At 42.5% G+C, this 21,953-nt stretch overlaps 1 protein-coding gene across 3 annotated transcripts in view; it reads right to left on the reverse strand.

The window, feature by feature from the left end:
- Positions 1 to 21,953, reverse strand: part of MGAT4C (MGAT4 family member C) — a 1,956,087-nt gene that overhangs the window by 268,830 nt on the left and 1,665,304 nt on the right. For all 3 annotated transcript variants that reach the window (XM_069629325.1, XM_069629326.1, XM_069629327.1), the window contains one exon: positions 4,480 to 4,685. The gene's annotated coding sequence lies outside the window, so the exon portion shown is untranslated. The remainder of the gene's footprint in view (positions 1 to 4,479; positions 4,686 to 21,953) is intronic.

Below are 21,953 nucleotides of genomic sequence, written 5' to 3' on the forward strand. Positions count from 1 at the left end.
CCAAATGTATACTGTACTTACTACTTTACTAATCCCCATTCTCTTTCCATGTTCACTCTAAAAATATGCATAACAGAAGTTTCCCGTGGATTTCCTGTGTCTTCCTTTTATCTTCCCGAGCACAACAAAGCTAACAAACAAAAGTCTCTACACAAATAATGGACAAGCAAAATTCCACAGCAGCATTACTTGTACAGTTACTATAAGTATAAAAAAGTGATAAAAGCTTCTTTCTTCTACAGCAAGGATAACATTGGTAGAGAAACGGAAAAATGGGCAATAGACTCTATGGTCTTATTGCTTCACTCACAAGCGCCATACTTTACCATGTCCCATTTTACAGTCAACATTCCTGGGGAGGGCACCCCATTCTGAGATGCACAAAAAGCTTTTCAGTCCCTTTTGGGATACTAGGGGACAAGTACCCTCCTGTTCCCTATCCCAGTGTACTTGAGAGAAAAGATGTACACATTAATCTTTGGCCAATAGTATTCCACATGTATTGTCACTTCAAATCCCAGAGATTCCGGCCCATCTCCCTCAAAGTGTGTTTTTCTAATAAAGGAAACTTCCAGAATGCTTCCGACCTTATCGCAAAGAGGCTTTTCCGAATCCAGGTAACCCAATAATTTCTCATCAGAGCCAATATGTCTTTAAGCATGCTTTTATAGATGTCTACTTACGGGTTAGACCACACCATAATGTTGTAACGGACTTGAGATGAGAGCTAGACAATCAGCTATCAGGGTTACCCCCACTTCCAAGTTGAGGGGGCCGATGTAGTTTTTAGAGAGGCGTTTTCAGATACAAATACTCCTGGCCATGGGATAGAGCCCCAAACCTCAGCTCTATGTGTTGATGGTGGTGCTACCTTTTTAGTGTACACTTGAAGGGCCTGAACCGGGGAGTTCCAACCAAATTCCTTGTTAAATTCACCTTTCACCTGGCATCTCCTTTGCAGCTTATTATCAAAGTGGATGCACAATTAGTCGAATGGGGCAACCACGAGCAGCTGGTTCCCTTGATGAGCTTTATGTGGCTACAATAATCAGTTTCCAGAATACCATCGCACAAAAAACGACCCTGATAACAAGAGCATGAAAAAAAGCAAGACAACTATAGTGAAAAAGAGCGCAGTGCACACACGTTGGACAAGGATTCACACATTGCAGGCCGGTAGGTGGCAGAGGGGAGGTGTAGAGAAGGTGAGTAGGGATGTGGGTAAGGAGCTGGGGAGAGGTGCAGACTCACTTGCAAGTGGGAGAGGGGATGAAACAGGGACAATGGAAAAAGAATTTCGGGGTGTGCCCTGGATGAAAGCAGGCAGGGGTGCAGGTAGGCTAGGGGTGGTTGATGGGCAGGATGAGGGTAGGTTGCAGAAAGAGTGATTCCATGGGTGCCCCTTGGAGGAGAGAGAATGCGCAAATGTGATGCTGTAATGGTTTATCTGAAATTACACTACTGCAAAAGTGTCATCCATAAGGACACAATGACCCCAATAATCACACAAAACAAATACAAGGGGCTGCACTGGCATCTTAGTAGATTCATTTAACAAAGTGTCATCTGCAAAGAGCAGCTGTGGAACACTGGGTCCCTCTATCCATGGCACATCCAGCATGGAGCCAACCAAGGACTCCTCCAGGTCATTTAAAAGCAGGCCCAACAAAGTGGGTTCTAGAACACACCTCTCCCTGACCCCAAATGGAACTTGAAGATTGGGTCAAAGTTCCCTATTGTTGACATACCTGACTTAGGTCCCTCGTAAAGGGGTTTCAAATATCTGGGTAGAGCCTTCAATCAGACACTCGGACGTCAGTGCCTTCCAATGCAAACGCCTATCCGCGGGGTTGAATGCTGTTTTCAGATAGGGTAAGATATTTGGATTCTATGAGCTACTGTTAAAAACATTCATTGATAGTGTCTGTGCTCCACTCACTATCTCCCCATCCTCCAGCCACTGCTGAATCTGACCCCATCCTAGTTTGGCAGCATAAGTCATGGACACATCCAAATCTGAAACAGCAGAGAAGTCACCATGAGTAAATCCTGTGTGCATTCCCATACTCGCTTATTTACAAGTGACGTGACTACGTTTCTGAAGAAGGATTCATATCGACACTCCATTCTCTGAATCATCCCAAGCTCTTTGCAGGTCACTGAGGACACAGTAGAACCTCCCAGGTGAAGGCTTAATATCTCTGTGAAAAACTGGTGAACCAACAAATGAGGTAGCACACATCCCTCAGCGATTCTGAAAGTATTAGTGCAGCTGATTAAAGGTGTGCGGTTAGGAACCCCTATTTCACCAGTGTGGATGCAGCAGATCCGACTACTACTCCATTTTAAAATCTCACTTAATATCTCAGTGACATTGCATTAGAGATTATATCATTTCAAGGTCCAGTGTCTAGTCACGTGCTCTTTTTCACCTCGAAAGTGACCCAATGAGTAGTAGTCACACTGAACCTGCATGCTGCGCTGACCGCTTGCCTGGCTACCCTCAGAGTCTCACTGGTACCAGGCTCCCCTTTGGCCAGTAGCCCCTGCACTGCCTCCAGACCTACCGTGCACTTAGGGTCTGTATCTGGAACCCTCCAGTCCCCTGCCTCCTTGCACTTACCCAGAGCTGCACTGCCCTGGCTGCACTTACTCAGAGCACTGCTGCCCTGATTGCACTTCCCCCTTCCCTACCCATGGGCTTCTCCTCTCCCTCCTTCCTGTACTTTGGCGCAGCGCACTTGCGCGATCTGAATGACACAGGGTCTAGTAAGATCACTTGGTTTTGTCCTCCCTCTGTCTTCCCTCCCTTGTCACACCTAGAAACACTTGTGTACAGGCGCGTTATAAATGACCTATCATATCATAACGGAACATCAGAAATTGTAAATCCTTGATTATACCCCGAGATCATGAATCTCTTATTCTCTCTGCAGCTACTATTTTAAGAAGTATTTTTTGAAGGAAATTTCATTCACAGCTTCCACTAGGGGTAAATTGGAATTCCATAATGCTCCAATAATTATTCAGACAAAACTGCTTAAAAATAACTTGCAAGCCTTACCTATTTGAGCAAACTTTCCAATTGCACAAAAAAATCCATTGTGCTCACTGATGTTTTCTTGTGGTTCCAATGGATGGTAGAGTGGCAGAAGAAACATATTCACAGATGGAGAATATATACATTTGGATGAAAGCGCTCTATACGCATTAAATAAATAATCATACACCACAGAATACATGCATCTTTTCTGAATAGATTCACTAGGGCGCTAGATATTTCATTTATGCACTTGCCTTGTATAATATATACGTTGGAATCGTTGGAAAGTCATTTCTCCACAGCTATCCCTTTGTGGGCAGGAAAACCTTTCTAAATATCAGCATGAGGCTTATATACCCTTTCTGGGTCCCACCTGACAGATCAACATTTGTGCCGAAAAGCAAAAATATGGAAAAAAAAAGAGCAGACCCTTTCATCCCTTTGAAGCTCAGGATGCTTTAGGCTATTTGAAATACCTTGAAGAAAAAAAAGAAAAATCCCGACTTTTCTACAAAGGCGCAGAGCCGCTGTTTACAGCGAGGGAGATTTGGCTCAGAAGAATAACAGAACCCGAACGTCGGTGCAGAAGCCGGTCTGTGGGAGTTTCAACAACAAGGCTTTCAAGAAAAAAGGTATTTTGCTAGACATGTCAAGGAGCTGCACGGGGAAGCTTAACTTTCATGGCGTGGTGGAGAGGCGAGATAATGATTTCAGACGGATTAAATTCCCGCCATTCTGAGAGAGATGTGCTGAAGACGTTTCCGGTGTGCGTGCGTGGGGCAAGAGAGAGGGTGCGTTTCAGGACGCTTCTTGGTAGACAGGCACCCCTTAGCTGGATAGCCGGCCATTCGGGCCTGAGTGCATGCCGTTGGCCATTCACCATTACTTAAACGTGCTGACGGAATACGTAGCCTACACCACATAATTCGAAAACGATTTAATCAAAAAAAATTTTAAAAACTAATTTCACCGCTAATATATGTGGGGGGTTGGGTTAGGGTAATAATTAAGGTATGGGGATATGAATGAGGGAGGGTGTGGGGGTCTCACCCTGCATATATTTGCTGCGAAATAAATGCCTTTACATTTTTTTTTTTTAGATGAAATTGTATTCGGAAAAAAATTCTCGATGTAATCACGTAGATCCGTCGTGACACTTCAAATGGGGTCAAAATAGTCACCATTTTATACATGATGTATGTCAGCCTGGCTAGTCAGCTGGAAGAGCGTCACCTTCCATGTTGTACAAGTGAGAAGGAACAGAAAGCTGTATGCGCCACCGTCGACCACAATTTTAGTTTATGTACAACATAGTTAAAATAGCACACAAAATAAAACAGTACATATGGACACAAACATCATAATTGCCCAAACAAGTAATTGATAGAGAGTATATGGTCAACGTGACAGTGGGGAACCATTAGACAATGTCATACCTGGTTATAATCAAGTCCAAAAGTGTCGCTATGCACCGGATGTACCAGGATTTACTCTCCTTGGGCAGAATTATGTGCTCACTAATAGACTATTCACAGTTGATGATCCCTGATACTTCCGGTCATCAGGTCATATGCTGTTTTCCACTGGGTACTGTGATGCTCGTTGTACAACCACCTACAGAAGGCAGCAACACCATAACTTTCTGAAAACGAAAGAAAGCAAATGATTAGCAGTGAGAAACTACGACGATTAAGGACTGAGCATGCTATACATCAGAACCACCCACCAGTTACCATCAAGGTTCACTTGTAGTGGTCCCTGCTGCTTCAAAGAATCTTGCACTGCTGCTGCCCGTCCCCTGCTTCAGAGACCCTTGTCTACATAAAGATGGGCGACCACTCCTTTAGACTATTCTCTCCCAGGGTGTTAGAATGGAACATAACCACACCATTTTTTGGAAGGACTTGAAGATTCTATTAGGATCACTTGCTCTCATTTCCATTGCCACTGCCATATCCTGGTTCATTAACACCTTCCGGTGGGTCACCCCTTTGCAAAGAGCCATACAGATGACTAATTCATTCGTTCATTGGAACTACATGACGCAAATTCTTAAAGCAATCTACTTATTTTCTGTCTAAAAACTACCAGACTCCGTACCATTGATTTTGTCAACGATAGTTTGATTTATATATGCATGTAATAAACCCTGGGGCAGGGGCTTTACTGGGAAAGGGGGGTTTATTGCCTTGGATCTGTCAGGGTCCAAATTACTTAACCACGCAACTTAACACAGCCCCTGGCACAGATATCAGATGGTAAAGTGGCCAACGAATGGATATATATCTAGTAGTATCCCAAGACTGGCAGCGTCACACACGTCCCTGTATACTAATGATAGAGGTGCCAGGCACAGGTGTTCAAGCAGCTTCATAGGGAAATTGGGTAGTCATGCATGGAGCTGGCATTTCAAGTGATCAAGGAAGAAAGCAGGCTATCGAGGCACAAGAAGTGTTATGAGGAATGAAGAGTGGCGGTGTGATGAAATGAGTACATGGGTGAATAGGGGCTAAACCGCCTCCTCAGCCCCCACATTTCTACAAAACAACAGGGATCCGAATCATAAAACAAGAACAATCCCAATCATAAATGTTAAAAAGGCACAGCTAAGAGCTATACCTCCTTTAGCTTTTGTGGTAATGTAGGCACAGGGAAGACTATACTCTAAGAAGAGGAGTGAATGTGAGCCAGCAGCAACACAAACAGCTATAGTGCACAGTTCCAAAGTAATTCAACAAGATTCAATAAAAAGATATACTTTCAACAAATCAATCATACAAATAACTATTAAAAATTCATCAAAATTCCAATCCTGTAAGAAGGAGAGAGTAGATGCAGAACAGAACTATCTAAGCACTCTGGATACTTTGTCAGGGAAGAAAACATCTAGTACATGAACAATGACTCATTACGAGGCTGGCGATAGCCGTGCCTGTAATACAGGCACGTCTGCTGCCAGTATTAATTTTTTTCCTGCACCCAGAAATGGCCAATTACCGGGTCATTACGATCTTGCCATACCCAGTATTTGCTCATTCCTGGGCGCCAGAAAAAATTCTTCTCCATTCCCATTTGAGCCCTATTGGGGAGTTCGGATGCACCGGCACCATTTATAACAGTGCATTCGACATGCTGTGCTCGTGGGTGCCTTTCATTCCGCCAGGTCAGACCTGGCGGAATGAAATGCACCCACAAGTACAACTCAGAGTTTGCCGGCCCGGATACAATGGTACTGGCAAGCTTACCGGTACTGTTGTATCCAGACCGGCAAGATCGTAATGAGGCTCATGTGTTTAAAAGGATATATCTTCATGAAAAAAGGTGCAAAAGGGACTTAACCAGTCTCTAAGGCCCCAAAAGGTGGACCAGGGGACAGAGTCACTTTAAAGTACCCAATTCCAATGTTAGGCGGTTCAACAGGGTCGAACTAGGCGTTAAAGTGCTGTAGGCCTGGGTTGAACCAGGTTAAAGTGCAGCTAGTCAATCTGGTTCAAGCACAGAGCTGACATTGAGTCGTTTCGAAGCAAGCTATCAGTGCATTTCAGATGTAGCATTCCAGAGTTGCAGTACCGATGGTTCACCAGGGTCAGTTCAAAGGTTGAGTCAGTTCGAGAAGTTGGTCACCACTGGTTTGGGTTGATGAGTGATGCGATGCTCCAGTAGTTCAAGTTGAGGTCCAGTGGTTCAAAGCTGTGATCCAAGTGGACTTATTCAAGCAGATAGTGGCATCGAGTGGTTCAAAGCAGGCGCTCAGTGCTTTTCAGATGTGCATTCCAGAGATGCAGCACAGATGTTTCACAAGGGTTGGTTCGAGAAGTTGTTAATGTAGGGAATTCTATACTTCTTGGCCTCTTTCATCTGTGTAGGAGCATGTAACCAGGATCAACAATGTGTCTCTGATTGTCATTTTCTAAAACATGAGAAATTAGCTTATACCATTTTCCTTGCAGGATAATCAGCTAGGGCATGCCAAACCTAGGGCAGTACTGGGTACACTATTTTTCACATCAGTTATATTGGGTTGCCAAATAAACAACAGCATATTTCCTATACCACAGAAACAATGGGCCAGCACATGTACTTACTTTTATCATGTATTTTATATACAGTTTGAAAATCTCTGCTCAGCATAAAACAACATGTAATTTCACATTTTACATTGGAGGGAAACACTCTAGGGGCCTCATCACAGCCTTGGCGGTATCCCCGGCAGTAATTGCACTGGGATACTGCCAATGCAAATAGCATTACCGCAAATAGTTCTGGCGCTATTAACAATGGATCCTGAGTTGTGGTAAGGCTGTAATTCCCTATTTTGTTAAGATTCCATAGGACTCTATGGGGCTTTTTGCCGCTATTACCACAGTCGGTAATAGCCCTGGACATAATAGCCCTGAAAATGGGTGGAAAGCTGGATATTTACCTCCAGCTCAATGCTGGAGGTAAATCTCCAGCTTTCCGCCTGAACTCGAGATTGGGTGGAGTGATAATGCGGCGATAACAGAATTACTGCTGCATTTCTGTTGCTCCGCCCAACCCATGTTTTGCAGGCCAAAACAGCCTTAGTTGCCCTTTACCACTTCTGGACAGATGATACAGTGGGAAATATACTCACATACAGCTCAGCGATGCAAACACACTACGATGCCCTTCTTTACACATTCCCTCCCACAATAGAAGTTTCTCTTTTCTTTTAGCAAGAATATACATCCATCGTAACTTGTCAGGAGACGCACAGTTATCTATGACGTTGGCAGTCAAACTAGAATCCCCTAGTACTCCTGCAAAATCTATGCCTTCGCATGTGAGGAAAAAAACCACATCGAAAATAGAAGCGTCTGTGTCCCCTGTTTATATTTTATTCCAATTTAACACCTTTCAAATCAGAACAGGGCTTGTCTTTAACAATTTTCTTATTCATTCTAATTATTTTGTGACTTATACACACCAAGCCTAGCGAGCGAACTCAGCTTGGATGGGAAATGCCTTAGGTCAAACCGTCCATCTTTCACTGCCAGATGCCTGTTGTGGCTGCACAGGGCTGCCTCTCCTTTCTCCACTGACTCTGGCTCAGACTGTAGTTTACAGCACCCAGCCCAGCTACCGAACGGCACTGCACTTTTCTCTTTTTGGTTTTTCTCTCCCTCTCCCCTTCTGCTCACCGTTGCTCTTCTTGTCCACCCCCTCCTTACTTCCTTCTCTCGGTTATAAGCCCTCTTTGCTTCCGTCCCCCTGCCTATATTTTCCTGTAAACAAAGCATATGATTTCACCACCCATCTCCCTGCCTGTCATTAGATCACAAATCCATCAAACACCTCCCCTGTTCAGCCAACCCCCATTAACTTTCCAGAACTCTTTCTGCTTTTCACAGTCACCTTTGTACAGCATTGATTCTCTGACTGAGATGACATGTGCAACATTTTAATTCTAACTTCCTGCAGCTTCCTGCTCAAGTACCTAAAGTAACCAATGGTTTGGGTTGATGAGTGATGCCATGCTCCGGCAGTTCGAGTTGAGGTCCAGTGGTTCAAAGCTCTGATCCTGGCAGACTGATTCAAGCAAAGAGTGACATTGAGCCAGTTCCAAACAGGCGCTCACTGCATTTCCGGATGCAGCATTCCAGAGAGGCAGTAAAGACAGTTCACCAGGTTTCGGTTCAAAGGTTGAGCCAGTTTGAGAAGTTGGTAACCACTGGTTTGGGTTGATGAGTGATGCAATGCTTCAGCAGTTCGAGTTGAGGTCCAGCAATTCAAAGCTGTGATCCTGGTGGACTGATGCAATGTTTGAAGAGGTGGTGGGTGGATGGCTTTCGCAGCAATGAGCTGCTTTTTGTAATGTGATGATGATCCAGTTCAAAGAATGCAAAACAGAGGTGGTTCGAGGTTTGAGAGCATGCAACAAGTAGCAATGGTGGGTCCCTTTAATTTGATTGCGGTGAACATGAATTGAATGAGATTTGATGCAATGAAAACAAGAATCCTGGCTGGTCTGACTCTCAAGAATGCTGTAGGAACCACTACAGGACGCTCTAGGTCAACGTGAGCTACTCTCTTGCTATGCTCTCCCAGCCACCTGGGGAGCAGTGCCTGCCTCTGCCTTGGAGCATTCCTTCACTTTGACGTCTGAGGAGTTTTGAGAAAAACAACTCTCCCAAAAGAGACCCAAATGAACTCTTCTTATGTTCTGGATGGTCCAAAAGTGAATCAAAGAAGCGGTTAGTCACCTCTCTTTCGTAGGCAAAATGCCACATGGGATTGGAGGAATGCAAGACTGCTTTAAGGGGTCCAATCTCTGTACCTGTGACATCTGCAGCTTGACTTCGTATGTTATACCCAGAGTACCTTGTGCAGGAAGTGGAGGGGATAGGAAGGAGAGAAAATCCCACAGAAAAGTAAGATGGAGGAACCCTTCTTCAAACCCACCTGTGTCCCCTGGCAGTCCCAACCTTGCTCTTTCTAACCTGCAGCTTCAAAGGCTCTCTGGTGTGCAGCCCCTTAGTGTGAGGCAGACTTTTGTTATGGATTAGCTTCTTGAAGCCAGGCTCACAGGGCATCTCCAGCAGAGTGATACCAGGCCTGGCAAGAAGGGCCTTCCCTTTCCTCGTATAGAGCCAAATAAAGGCATGCACCTTGCCTTTTTTCTCATTCACTGGAATGAAGACAGGCAGATGGCTGATATCCACATAACTTCCCATGGCTGTTTGAGCTCACGCAAATGTGTGGCAGATTAGAAGAAGGACACAACCACTTTATGACATGGTTCACCATGCTTTTATTTAAAAGAAATAAGGCCTAGCTTTCCCTATCTCTATGGGTGATCCCTGCCTATTTTCTAACTAAGGTGCTCGTGCATCAGTCGTGAACGTCCGAAAGGAACACTGTTAACTGTCCAAAAACTAGCCTTTCTGACCCTACCACTCCATGAACTAATTTATAAGAGGAGAATGACACCTTTCGCCTGCAGGTACATTCTCATTACCAGTTGGCAAGGTTCTTCAAGAATAGGTAATCTTTAAATAGTCTCTGCATATCCCTTGTAACAATCTTTGTAACTCTTCAAGAGTGGATTGTATTTTTTCCTTCTCCTTGATAACCTCTTCTGGTTTCTGTAGGTCAGAATAGCCTTTCTCTCATGACCAATTATGACCATATTTGCTTTGGTCTGTTTACTTTTTATTTAGCTTCACTGGTTGTTTTTCTTTAAATTGGGGTTCATCATAATCTCTCCTTTTTATTTTCTCTTACTCTTCTATGGACTGGCTTGTGGCACCCCCCCTTTCCCAGGGTATTATTGTCCATATGTCTTTACTCTTTGTATTCTCCTTTTCTCTAACAACTCGATAGCTCATCTCCTCAAAGGGAGACTTTTCCCGATGATTTTTACTGAGACAAGTTAATTGCTTAATATATGGATTCTTTCTTGGCAGCTCATAATTCCTGTTCTCTCTGTTACCTCTAATTTGGTGGGAATGCTTTTCTGGACCACTTCTCAGGTCACCAGCCATTGTAATGTACCCGTCAGCATTATACTTCTCTTTCAGCTCTTTTTCCTCTGTTCTATATCCTTGTCCGTTGACAAGGATATGAACACACTGTGCCCTTAGTGGTCCCTACTGGTCCGCTGATAAGGATGTGGACATGCTGCATCCTTACTTGTATCAGTGATCATAGGGGAACCTATGGTCCACCACAGGATTTCCATAGTCTCACCACCACCTCGGTTCGGGCTCCTGCACCCCATGGACTTCTTGGTCTGTGTTGTTACTTTGCCTTTGGAGATTCCTCTGCACTTTCTCTGTTCCCCTTTTTTGGGTTTCTCGCAACAGACTGACACCATTGCTCAGGCTTTCCAGGATTTTTCTCTCAGTTTCCCTGCTTAGGGTTTTCTCGGGTCGGGTTGACAGCATATTTCAAGCGTCCTGACCTCTCTTTCTTTCAGTTCACCTTTGTCGGAGTTCTTGTTGTTGACCGGCGCTGTGACTCATGACATCTCTGAGCTTCTCCCACGGTTTCCCTGCTTAGGGCTTCTCATGTCGGACTGCCACCGTAGCTCTAGCGCCCCAACCTCTCTCTCTCTCAGACTCCTTCCGGTGTCCCTTTCTCGCTCTTCAGATAAGTTTCCAAATTGTTAGCTTGTCTAACTCCCCACCACCATACCAAAAGGGTGTTGTCTTATATTTCCAGATTATCTTGTCACCAGGTGGGTAGTTTACCACAATTACAATGAATGTGTGACAGAGTTGTATCCTTAAATGCAACCTCTGAACTGTGAGAACTTGGTTGTCACCAGCAGCTGTCAAAGACGGCACCAGCGGCCTCTGCACCTCCCCTGTGCCACAGGAGAGCAGGGCTTCCGCTCGGAATACTAAGACAGAAATGCACAGATGTAAACCACACTATTGTCATGGAGCTTAATGAAAGAGGGTCTGATTAGTAGACCACCCCTTTTGAGATTGAATATCCCTCATCATATTATTATTAATTACATTTTAAAAAGCCAGGACATCTACTCCCTTGGCAGATGGCAGTCCCTCACAGGCAGGAGTGGCACAGAGATGACACTGGGGCAGAAGGATGGTGGCCCTCAGGTTGACGTCAAAACCACAGTGAATAGGGCCTGAGGGGAAGTGGCATAGGTGGCATCAGTGAAATTCCAAGATTCACTAAGAGGTAAAGTTAAGAGTTTGACCAAGGAAGGTGCACAATGTCAGAGACGTGGTAGTAATTCTACTCATAGTATTTATCCCCTTCCACCCAGTAAACCAAGCTATCCTTCAGATGGCATAGATCTGACATAATTAGTCAATATATGTTTTTCCACATTGTGGTACCTGCCAAATAGCTTTGTCTATATAGTTGAGACTGCTCAGTACAGAAGTACACATTAGCAATCACTTGTCTCAATATCTATGCCAACTAACACGCAGATGAGCTCCAAATAGAGGAATGGTGTCTTTGAAGTTGACCACATTTCAGAACTTATTTGTTCACCGTCATACTTATAGTGACCCTGTACATGTTTTTAGATTGTGACTTTAATATGCACAGTTGCTTGGATTCTGAAATAGAAATTGTGCAATTAAAGGTGATTTGCCACAGCTCCTCCTTGTGCCTTCAATCTAGAGTGAAATGCTAATTCATTGAGCAGGATTTGCAGGATTGCCATTGTGAAATAACAACAAATGGAAGAAAAAACAATTCTATCTTTTTTAATGAAAGGAATTCAACTGAGACAGCAGCGGTTCATGTTAGTGCGGGTTCATTTAAAAATAAAATGCCCAAGAGAGAAATTATCCTTTTGTGCATAGAACAACCTCCCATGCTTCTGCCAAACATGACAGGGAAATGTTTTAGTTCCTGGTTAATTTCAGAACACATTCTGGTTTTAAATTTGGGATAAACTTTGAAATATACACCCCCATCCGCCTTGCTTTGCTCCAGTGCACAAAAAAAGGAAATCTAAATGCACACATTAATGATGCACACATCAAAATTCCATTTGATAATTTTGCACAACATTTTCGTTTTAAGTGAAGGGGATACAATAGAGCAGGGGTCCTCTACCTTTTGTGGACCAAGAGCAAAATTTGCATATCAAATGAAATGTGAGCAATATGCATTCTTTGGCAGGACATATCGGCACTCAGTTGATGGAGACATATTGCTACACATATTAGAAATGTAGAAGAAGAAACAAAGAATCTATTCACTCCCCGAGGGGACATGACACATGCTTTTTTGAACCTTGCCAATAAACAAGAAGACTTACGTTCGAAATTTATCAAATTGGAGATAATATCCAAGAAAGAAATTGACAAGTATTGGGAGAAAGTCTCCCTTGAAAATTATGTTGCAAATGACAGAGTTCCAAGAGTTCCAAGAGGTTTGAGGATCCTTATTTTCCCTAACTTCAATAATGAGTTGGTCAAAGACTTACCTGAAGGCTGGGAAGCCAATTTAAGCAATAGTTCAATGAAAATGATGGATCTATTGATAGAACATGCAACTAGAGAGCATCAGAGAGCAGTAGATGGAACAGAAGTAATTAAAAAAGAAATTGCGGCTATGAAATCTAATGAAGCCACCAAAATCAAAAACTATGAAAAGATGTATGAAGTACTACAAATATATCAAGATGCGGTCAAAATCAGGAAACTTAGAAAATGCTACAGAGATGAACGTGATTATAAGGAAGACCGAGTGTATACATTTCAGACCAAGTATGACTTAATTTCGAAACCATCCTCGAGGAACTCAACCCCTAACACATCATCAGCCAGTTCGGATGCGGACTCAGAACCAGACAAACAAGAAAGCGAGAGTTCCAAAGTCACAGGAATCAGGCAGGTATATGAATCATATTAAGCGATCAAAGAAAGGCAATCATAACCTTTCACAGAAAACAGTCCGTTTTAAACTGCCCGCGAACACGGATATTCCGACCCCTGTACAAGGAGGAGAGGAAGGAGGGGGGCAGAAAACAGCGACAACTCAGAAAGCCAACAGAAAGCCCAACGGCACACGAGAGCCAGCTCCAAGGAGATGAGCGGTACCGAGTAATGGATGATCTAGTTCTAAATCTCTCGGATAGAGATATATCTCAGGATGAAAGACTTCTTTTGAATAAGGGTCTCTCTTTGGCACCTGTGTGTAGCTTCAGTCAAGTGGATATTCATATCGATTTGTTCAAATTCATTAGGAAACTTAAATTAAAAAATGTTTTTGCGACCAAAGCACCTGGGGATTTCAAGTCTTTGAAACAACATTTTCCTATCAGTGATATGTCAATTCAAGACATTGAGGACACCTTTCTCGTACGATCACTGGTAGAGGATGACCAATATGAAGTACTTCATTTACTAGATGATTTGAAAATCAAACCTGATATGTTCACAGTCAAAGAACTGAAAGTCAAATCCAAATTTGTGCCACAATTGGCACCGGACAACGTTATCGACACATTCTACAAAGCAGTCTCACAAGAATTTTATAAATTAAACCAAGACAGAACGAGAAATATAAGGAAAAAAATTAACAACCTGACTTCTGGAGAAAAAGCAGCACTTGAATCGCTTAAATCAGACAGGCAAATAGTGATCAAAGAAGCAGCCAAGGGGGGTAACATCGTTTTAATCAACAGAAAGGATTATTTAGCAATGGCATTCCAACATCTCTCAACTGCTATGTTACAAGAACGGATAATTACAAACAAATAGCACTGGAGCAAGTGGAATCTCACATTTTGATGTGGCACAGGAAAGGTCTGATTACTGATGAAGAACGTGCTTTCTTATTTATAGAGGAACCAGTAACCCGACCATGTATTTCCTGCCTAAAATACATAAACATTATGATATCATACCTGAGGGTCGCCCAATCATGAGCGGGATTGGGTGGGTCACTGAGAATATATCGGAATACCTTGACTCCATTCTCAAACCAAGGGTCAGCTTATTACATTCATACTTACAGGACTCCACCACTCTTATACGGAAACTTCAGAATTTCACATGGCATAATACTTACCTTCTAGTAACTTTAGATGTGAAGGCACTATACACTTCTATCCAGAACACATGGGCTATGTTTGCAATTGACTACAAGTTCAGGAATGAATCAGCCTCTTACTACAACCATATTCAGATGATTAAGGAAATGTTGCAGCTTACATTCGATCTTAACATTTTCACCTTCGACAACAAGATATACCAACAAACCAAGGCAGTGGCCATGGGCACAAAATTCGCCCCAGCCTTAGCCAACATATTCATGGGCATGCTAGAAGACAAATCAGTTTACCTGGAACCGTTCTACAGAGATAAAATCAAGATGTGGACACAGTACATCAATGATGTTTTTTGCATCATTGATGGAAGCAGAGATGATTTTCAAGGATTTGTGGCATCTTTAAATTTAAATGTCTTTGATATTCAATTCACTGGAGATTGTAACAAACACGAAATTAACTTTTTGGACTTGACAATACACTCTCCTGGCCATAAATTACAGACATGGACATTTAGGAAGCCACCTGAGGTGAATTCTACGCTACACGCTAACAGCTGTCATTTTCATCCAATCATACACAATATACCACTGGGTGAATATATAAGAGCAAGACACAATTGTCAACATGAAATCAAATTTGAAGAAGAGTGTACCCTACTATGTCAACGTTTCAGAAAAAGAGGTCACTCGGATAAATCCATAAGAACGGCATACAGGAAAACCAGACTGATGAATCAACAAGATACGTTGGGATGCCGACCCAAGGGCAATCCAGATTCGAACAGGGGAATACGTTTCATTACTCAATACTGCTCTGATCACCAGAGAATTCAGAAAATACTGAAAAGACATTGGTACCTGCTGAAACTGGATGATCACATTAGCAACTTCGTGGGTGACCACCCACGTTTAACGTATAAAAGAGCAAGTACACTTAAGTCCATTCTTAGTCCATCCCTTCTGCCGGACGCAGCAAGGGACAATCAAGGTACATGGTTAAACAAAAAAGAATTTGGTTTCAGAAAATGTGGTACTTGCCCAAAATGTAAATATGCGTATGAGCAAACTACTGAATTCAAAGACATTAATGGCAAGCATTGGTCAATCAAACAAGGGATAACTTGCAAGACAAAATGTGTTGTTTACAGTATTATTTGTGTATGCAAGAAATTGTATATAGGGCGCACGAAGAGAGATTTGAGAATCAGAATACGTGAGCATCTGGCGAAAATTGGTAGCCAGGACCCATCGATCCCACTAGCCGATCATTGGCAGCAGGTGCATCAACTGCATAATAAATCTGAGATCAAATTCATTGGTCTACCACAAGTGACTTTGCACAAAAGGGGTGGGGATAGGTTAAAAGCTCTAAGACAAGCTGAAGCACAAGCAATTTGTTACTTCAATACGACGGTCACAGGTCTCAACAGTGACAGTGAAATGGTGTCATTCTTGTAGTGTTAGCACAGTGTAACATAGTCCCAAAGTACCTGTAGTACCGAACAGATTAAGAGAGGTTTTTCTATGCCGGAAGTGCAACATAATAGGTGCAATTAGTAGTAGTCACATTGTAATATATTTCCACATGGATATTAACATAGGAGATTATCAAATATTGATTGATTACTTGTTAGTAGCATGATATGTCATGATTGGGTGTGAGCACGTATTAAGACATCAATACAACAGGAGGTTTATGTACTAACATACTAAGAATTTTGTTCAGCAAAGTTAATTCTTAATTTTTGTTAAAAATTGATTGTTAAAGCAGAATCTCGAAGAGATCATTACGGGAGAGATATTGTACCTAATATCCAGCCAGTAAGGCATGTTTCATGGGCATAAGAACCATTTAGCAATGGTGGCTTTCAACGACGCGATGGCAGTCATAATTGTTCGAATCACGGCGGACGTTTCGCAACGTACCGTCAGACACAGATCACATGGCGACGCGTTACACGTTGCCATGGTTACTGTGTACAACTTAGTTATCAAAATGGTGGACGTAGAGGGTGCTGTATCTCTGCCGACGCGTGTTATCTTTCAGTCCGTAAGAATCAGGTAAGCGTGAGAAACTCACGATGGACCGCTTGCATCCAACGGTCTACATAGAGCGCAGTATGGAAATAACGTTGGTCTTTATTAACATGTAAGCTAACACAGTTTTAGGATTCGATGTGTGATTTGACACTATACTAGCTTGGTTGTTAGTGTTCTACCTAGCATAACGCACTTGATGAAGGATTTTAGTTACAGTGCATGGACACTTTTGGAATAAGGCTATTTTGCACACAATTAAGTTTTTGTAATTAAGGCTTGATGGTAATTAAGACTGTTAATGCAATATCCTTTGCCTTCTTTTAGCACGTGATGAGGGATGCTCGTTGCAGTGCGTGGATATTTGTGGTTGTCGGCTATTTCTGCACACGATAAGGCTTTTTTAATTAAGGCTTGATGACATTTAAGAATGTAAATGAAATATATTTTTTGCATGCCATGCGCACATAAGTTTACGGCTAGCAGCACAACATCGGAATTTACAGAAACAAGATGAATTGCAATGTTTAGTATGTATATCACATAGGAGAGTGGCTATGTACTTTTACTTTAAGAATTAGTGTCAAGCCAATATCCATATCATCAGAGACCTGATCCTATATTAACTTGATTTCAGATATTCTATTGGGTATTATACCCAGTTTTACTACAGGGACAACAGTCCTATGGATTTATTGCAAGCCATTAAGGGTAAGCATACCTGCTCGAATTATCATTGGGATAATATGTAGGTCAGTTGACCGTTATGGACCAATTACCCGTGAACCAAGTTAATGATTCATTTTTCAATTTTTCTCTCCTCTGTTCTGTCTTTTCATGTTTTTGATTTTTGGAATAATGTGCATACATAATGTGTTTTTCTCCACACCCTTGAATCCTCCCTCTCACCAATCCTTGTTTCTCTGTCTTTTTATCACCTTATTTTGACTTTGACGTGTGTACTCGTATTGCGGCATGATGGAATAATGCCTGCGCAATATGATTTCATAATTGGTTTTATACTGATATTATGTTTGTGTTGAAATCATACAAAATTATGATAAACTATGTAAAATACTTCCGATGATTTGCTGTGAAATTGTATGTAGACCAGATTTGAAAAAGGCTCAGCAGAGACAAAACATGTTATCGTTTATGGGCTTTTCTTTAAGAAGTGTGAATATGCTGTATAATTAAACATACACACATCTTTGATGGCACTGAGTCCTGGAGTCTCTTCTGTTTTACACTAGAAATGTAATAAACCTAAGAATGTTAATAGCACATTTTCATTTGTAGCACTCAACAGTTATTCAGACCACATGCAATTTTAGTCAAGGAAATTTACTAGGCCATTCACTTTAATATTAAGAAGTTGTTTACAGGAAATGAGGAAATCGAGTGGTCAGGTGCACATTTTTAGGTTGATAGGACCAGTCAAGGAATAAATAAACAGTACAAGGGGGTTCAGGATGTCGAGCTAAATATTTTTAAGAAATGTAGTGCAAATGTTTGGACAGTAAAAACTGGTCACGAATGGAGCACTGATTTCCAGGTGTACTTTAGGGTTCTGCCTGCGGATGTTCTGGGATGTTAGTGGCAAATGGTGCATCCCTAAGCATACAAGACCAGTAATACTGTTCCTTAGTCATTGATTATTGTATTGTGGACTGTTTTCTATTCAGGACTGTTATGAAATGTTGCGCTCCTGATTGAACACAGAGTGATCACTATTCTCTTGAATTAATTTTCCATTAGCCAGGGGTAAGCACCATTAAAATTAAGTTCGACAGCCAAAGGAGCTGGCTGGCGATGCCTAAGCTTGACAAGGAGGCATTGGAAAGAACTACTATTTCACAAGTAATTATAAAGATATTCTCATAAAAAGGGTTTAGTGGCCAGAAAGGAAAGTGTCATTTTGTATGTGTCTTTGGTTGAAACTATCCAGAACAGAGCTATTGGCAAACACTGTCCCCCAGTACAGGGGGTCCAGGTTATAGAAAGGGATGCCCCATGGTTCGATGCAGAATGTAGAATCTCAAAAGTGAAAACCAATGTAATGAGTGGTTTGTACAAGGCTGGCCAGATTTATAGTTTCAAAAGGGCATACAAAAATTGCTAAAAGACAAAAATAAAACATTTAAAAACAATGGCGCCTCTAGAGGGGGCCTCATTTTTGAAAGACACCAAATGTTTAATGCATTTGTCGAGGCAGACATTGTGCTATCTCCTTGGACAAGTAGTCCTGAGACAGCCCTCACCCCCTCATTATAGTAGGTCAATTTCCTACTGGGCTTTGCCAGTAAGATATTCTCCAAAGGTTTGTTGCTTAGGCTGAAGGAGTGGGCTCAAAGTAACAATATTTTGAAACTCTGCCAAGTGGGTTACAGGGGAGGGCTTAGTACAGCGGGCCACTGCTTCACTCTGAGCAATACCACGTATAAATACGATAAGGGTAAGGGAGGGAGATTATTTGTGGCTTTTTTAGATTTGGAGGAAGCGTTTTATTTTATATAAACAGCTTGTGGTGTAATTTATATTTTAATTGGGGTGGCTAATGGTTTATTAAATGTTATCCTACTGTGATACACATACATCTCAGCGTCTGTCCGACATACAAGTTCGGGGATATACATTGTTTTGTCACGGCAATTAAAAGGATGTCAATTGGCCCTAATGTATTCCTTTCAGACTTTGAATCTAGCACTTCTCTTATGAAAATCAATCCGCCCTGTCTGAAGGGTACATTTTATAGCATGCCCATTTATGCCAATGCCACAGCTATTTTGGTCTTTGGCAGGTCTACAACACGGCCTGCTATATACAAATTACTATTTTGGGAACTGTAGTTTGAAATTAAATATGATAAAAACAAAAATGATTTTCAGGAAAAGGGTAAAACCTTGTAGCTGCGTGTTAAATGAATATAGACATGGGGAGGTAGTCTGGGTCAATCATTTTAGGAAGGCAGCTGGAAGGGCATCATTAAGGGTTAAAGGGCTTTTAAAGATTTAATTTATTTTAAGTTTGGAGCCTTCATATTGGACAAGTGCCTGGAGGTATATAAGGCAAAGGTCTGTTCCATGATTTTATATGGCAGCGAAATCTGGGGTTGTTCAAACGTCATGTCCTAGAGGGGTTGCAAAATAAATTCCTGTGCCAAGTACAGGTGCAAAATAAAATCCCGTGCCTCGCTCAAGGTACACCTGGTATCACCTTATTAGCTAAATTGGAAGTGTTCAGTTTGAAGGTGTCAGCCAAGTTAAGAATGTTTACTTATTTTTTAAAAACACATCTGGGATTTTCTGCTAACCATAAAGTGAATTTCAGTGTAAGCGCGATATAGGCCTCCTCAGATAAAGAGAAATACTTGTGGTAAGGGGGGTCGGGATGGGGAATGTAGGGCACTGCCCATTTGGATAGTGGGGGTGGGATGCAACTAAATTTGGCACATTAAGTCAATATAGCTCTAAAAGTAAGAGCTTGTCTGATGGGGAGAGATGCAGATGTCCAAAATACACATATACTGCCCTCTTCAGTTTTATATGAAGACTTCCACAGACATATTAGAAGCCAAGTACAAGTCTTTGAAATAGGATTCTCAGAATGCAGGAGGCTGATGCTAATAGGACATTTAAATTTACCCACCCATAAATGAATGAAGAAGTTGTGCATGAGGAAGCACAAAATATGCCTGCAAAATGGGAGCCAATGAAGATTTGGTTAGTTGTCTGTTTGGACATGCATGGAAGCTATGTTTTATGTAATTAATTGTAATTATCAGGACTTTATATATAGCTTGTTTGAATATGCAAAAGCTGTTTTTTTATTTTAGACTTGTTCTCTCTGAATTATATGAAATATGATACATTTTTACAATGGTAGTTGGCGCCCCTCTCTCGCAAGAACAGACATGATAACCTGTTCAGTGGTTATTAACCACTTGAGAGTTCGCAGCCACTGCTTTTACTCACTGTGCCTTTCACAGATGGGAAATAACCATTTGCATATCAGTCTTTGTCCCGCCCAGGGGCAGTCCAGCACCGAAATACAATGGCAATTCCAATCTGAACGAGAGTACCACCAGCAACCCCATACACGTGTTTCACCCTTGTTGGGGATCATCAGTGAGGTGAAGCTGATGCCTCTCTAAGCACAGTAAGAGGGAGACCACGTCTGGTGAAAGGCACAGTGAGTAAAAGCAGTGGCTGCGAACTCTCAAGTGGTTAATAACCACTGAACAGGTTATCATGTCTGTTCTTGCGAGAGAGGGGCGCCCGCTACCATTGTAAAACTATTTTTTAAGGAACCTGGGATTGGTAACCCTAGGTCTCCTGGGGGCAACCAGACGTGGTCTCCCTCTCACTGTGCTTAGAGAGGCATCAGCTTCACCTCACTGATGATCCCCAACAAGGGTGAAACACGTGTATGGGGTTGCTGGTGGTACTCTCGTTCAGATTGGAATTGCCATTGTATTTCGGTGCTGGACTGCCCCTGGGCGGGACAAAGACTGATATGCAAATGGATATTTCCCATCTGTGAAAGGCACAGTGAGTAAAAGCAGTGGCTGCAAACTCTCAAATGGTTAATAACCACTGAACAGGTTATCATGTCTGTTCTTGCGAGAGAGGGGCGCCCGCTACCATTGTAAAACTATTTTTTAAGGAACCTGGGATTGGTAACCCTAGGTCTCCTGGGGGCAACCAGACGTGGTCTCCCTCTCACTGTGCTTAGAGAGGCATCAGCTTCACCTCACTGATGATCCCCAACAAGGGTGAAACACGTGTATGGGGTTGCTGGTGGCACTCTCGTTCAGATTGGAATTGCCATTGTATTTCGGTGCTGGACTGCCCCTGGGCAGGACAAAGACTGATATGCAAATGGATATTTCCCATCTGTGAAAGGCACAGTGAGTAAAAGCAGTGGCTGCGAACTCTCAAGTGGTTAATAACCACTGAACAGGTTATCATGTCTGTTCTTGCGAGAGAGGGGGGCGCCCGCTACCTTTGTAAAACTATTTGTTAAGGAACCTGGGATTGGTAACCCTAGGTCTCCTGGGGGCAACCAGACGTGGTCTCCCTCTCACTGTGCTTAGAGAGGCATCAGCTTCACCTCACTGATGATCCCCAACAAGGGTGAAACACGTGTATGGGGTTGCTGGTGGCACTCTCGTTCAGATTGGAATTGCCATTGTATTTCGGTGCTGGACTGCCCCTGGGCAGGACAAAGACTGATATGCAAATGGATATTTCCCATCTGTGAAAGGCACAGTGAGTAAAAGCAGTGGCTGCGAACTCTCAAGTGGTTAATAACCACTGAACAGGTTATCATGTCTGTTCTTGCGAGAGAGGGGCGCCCGCTACCT

The sequence above is a fragment of the Ambystoma mexicanum genome, chromosome 12 (genome assembly GCF_040938575.1).
Source record: "Ambystoma mexicanum isolate Mex_15411 chromosome 12, UKY_AmexF1_1, whole genome shotgun sequence".
Classification (NCBI taxonomy): Eukaryota; Metazoa; Chordata; class Amphibia; order Caudata; family Ambystomatidae; genus Ambystoma; species Ambystoma mexicanum.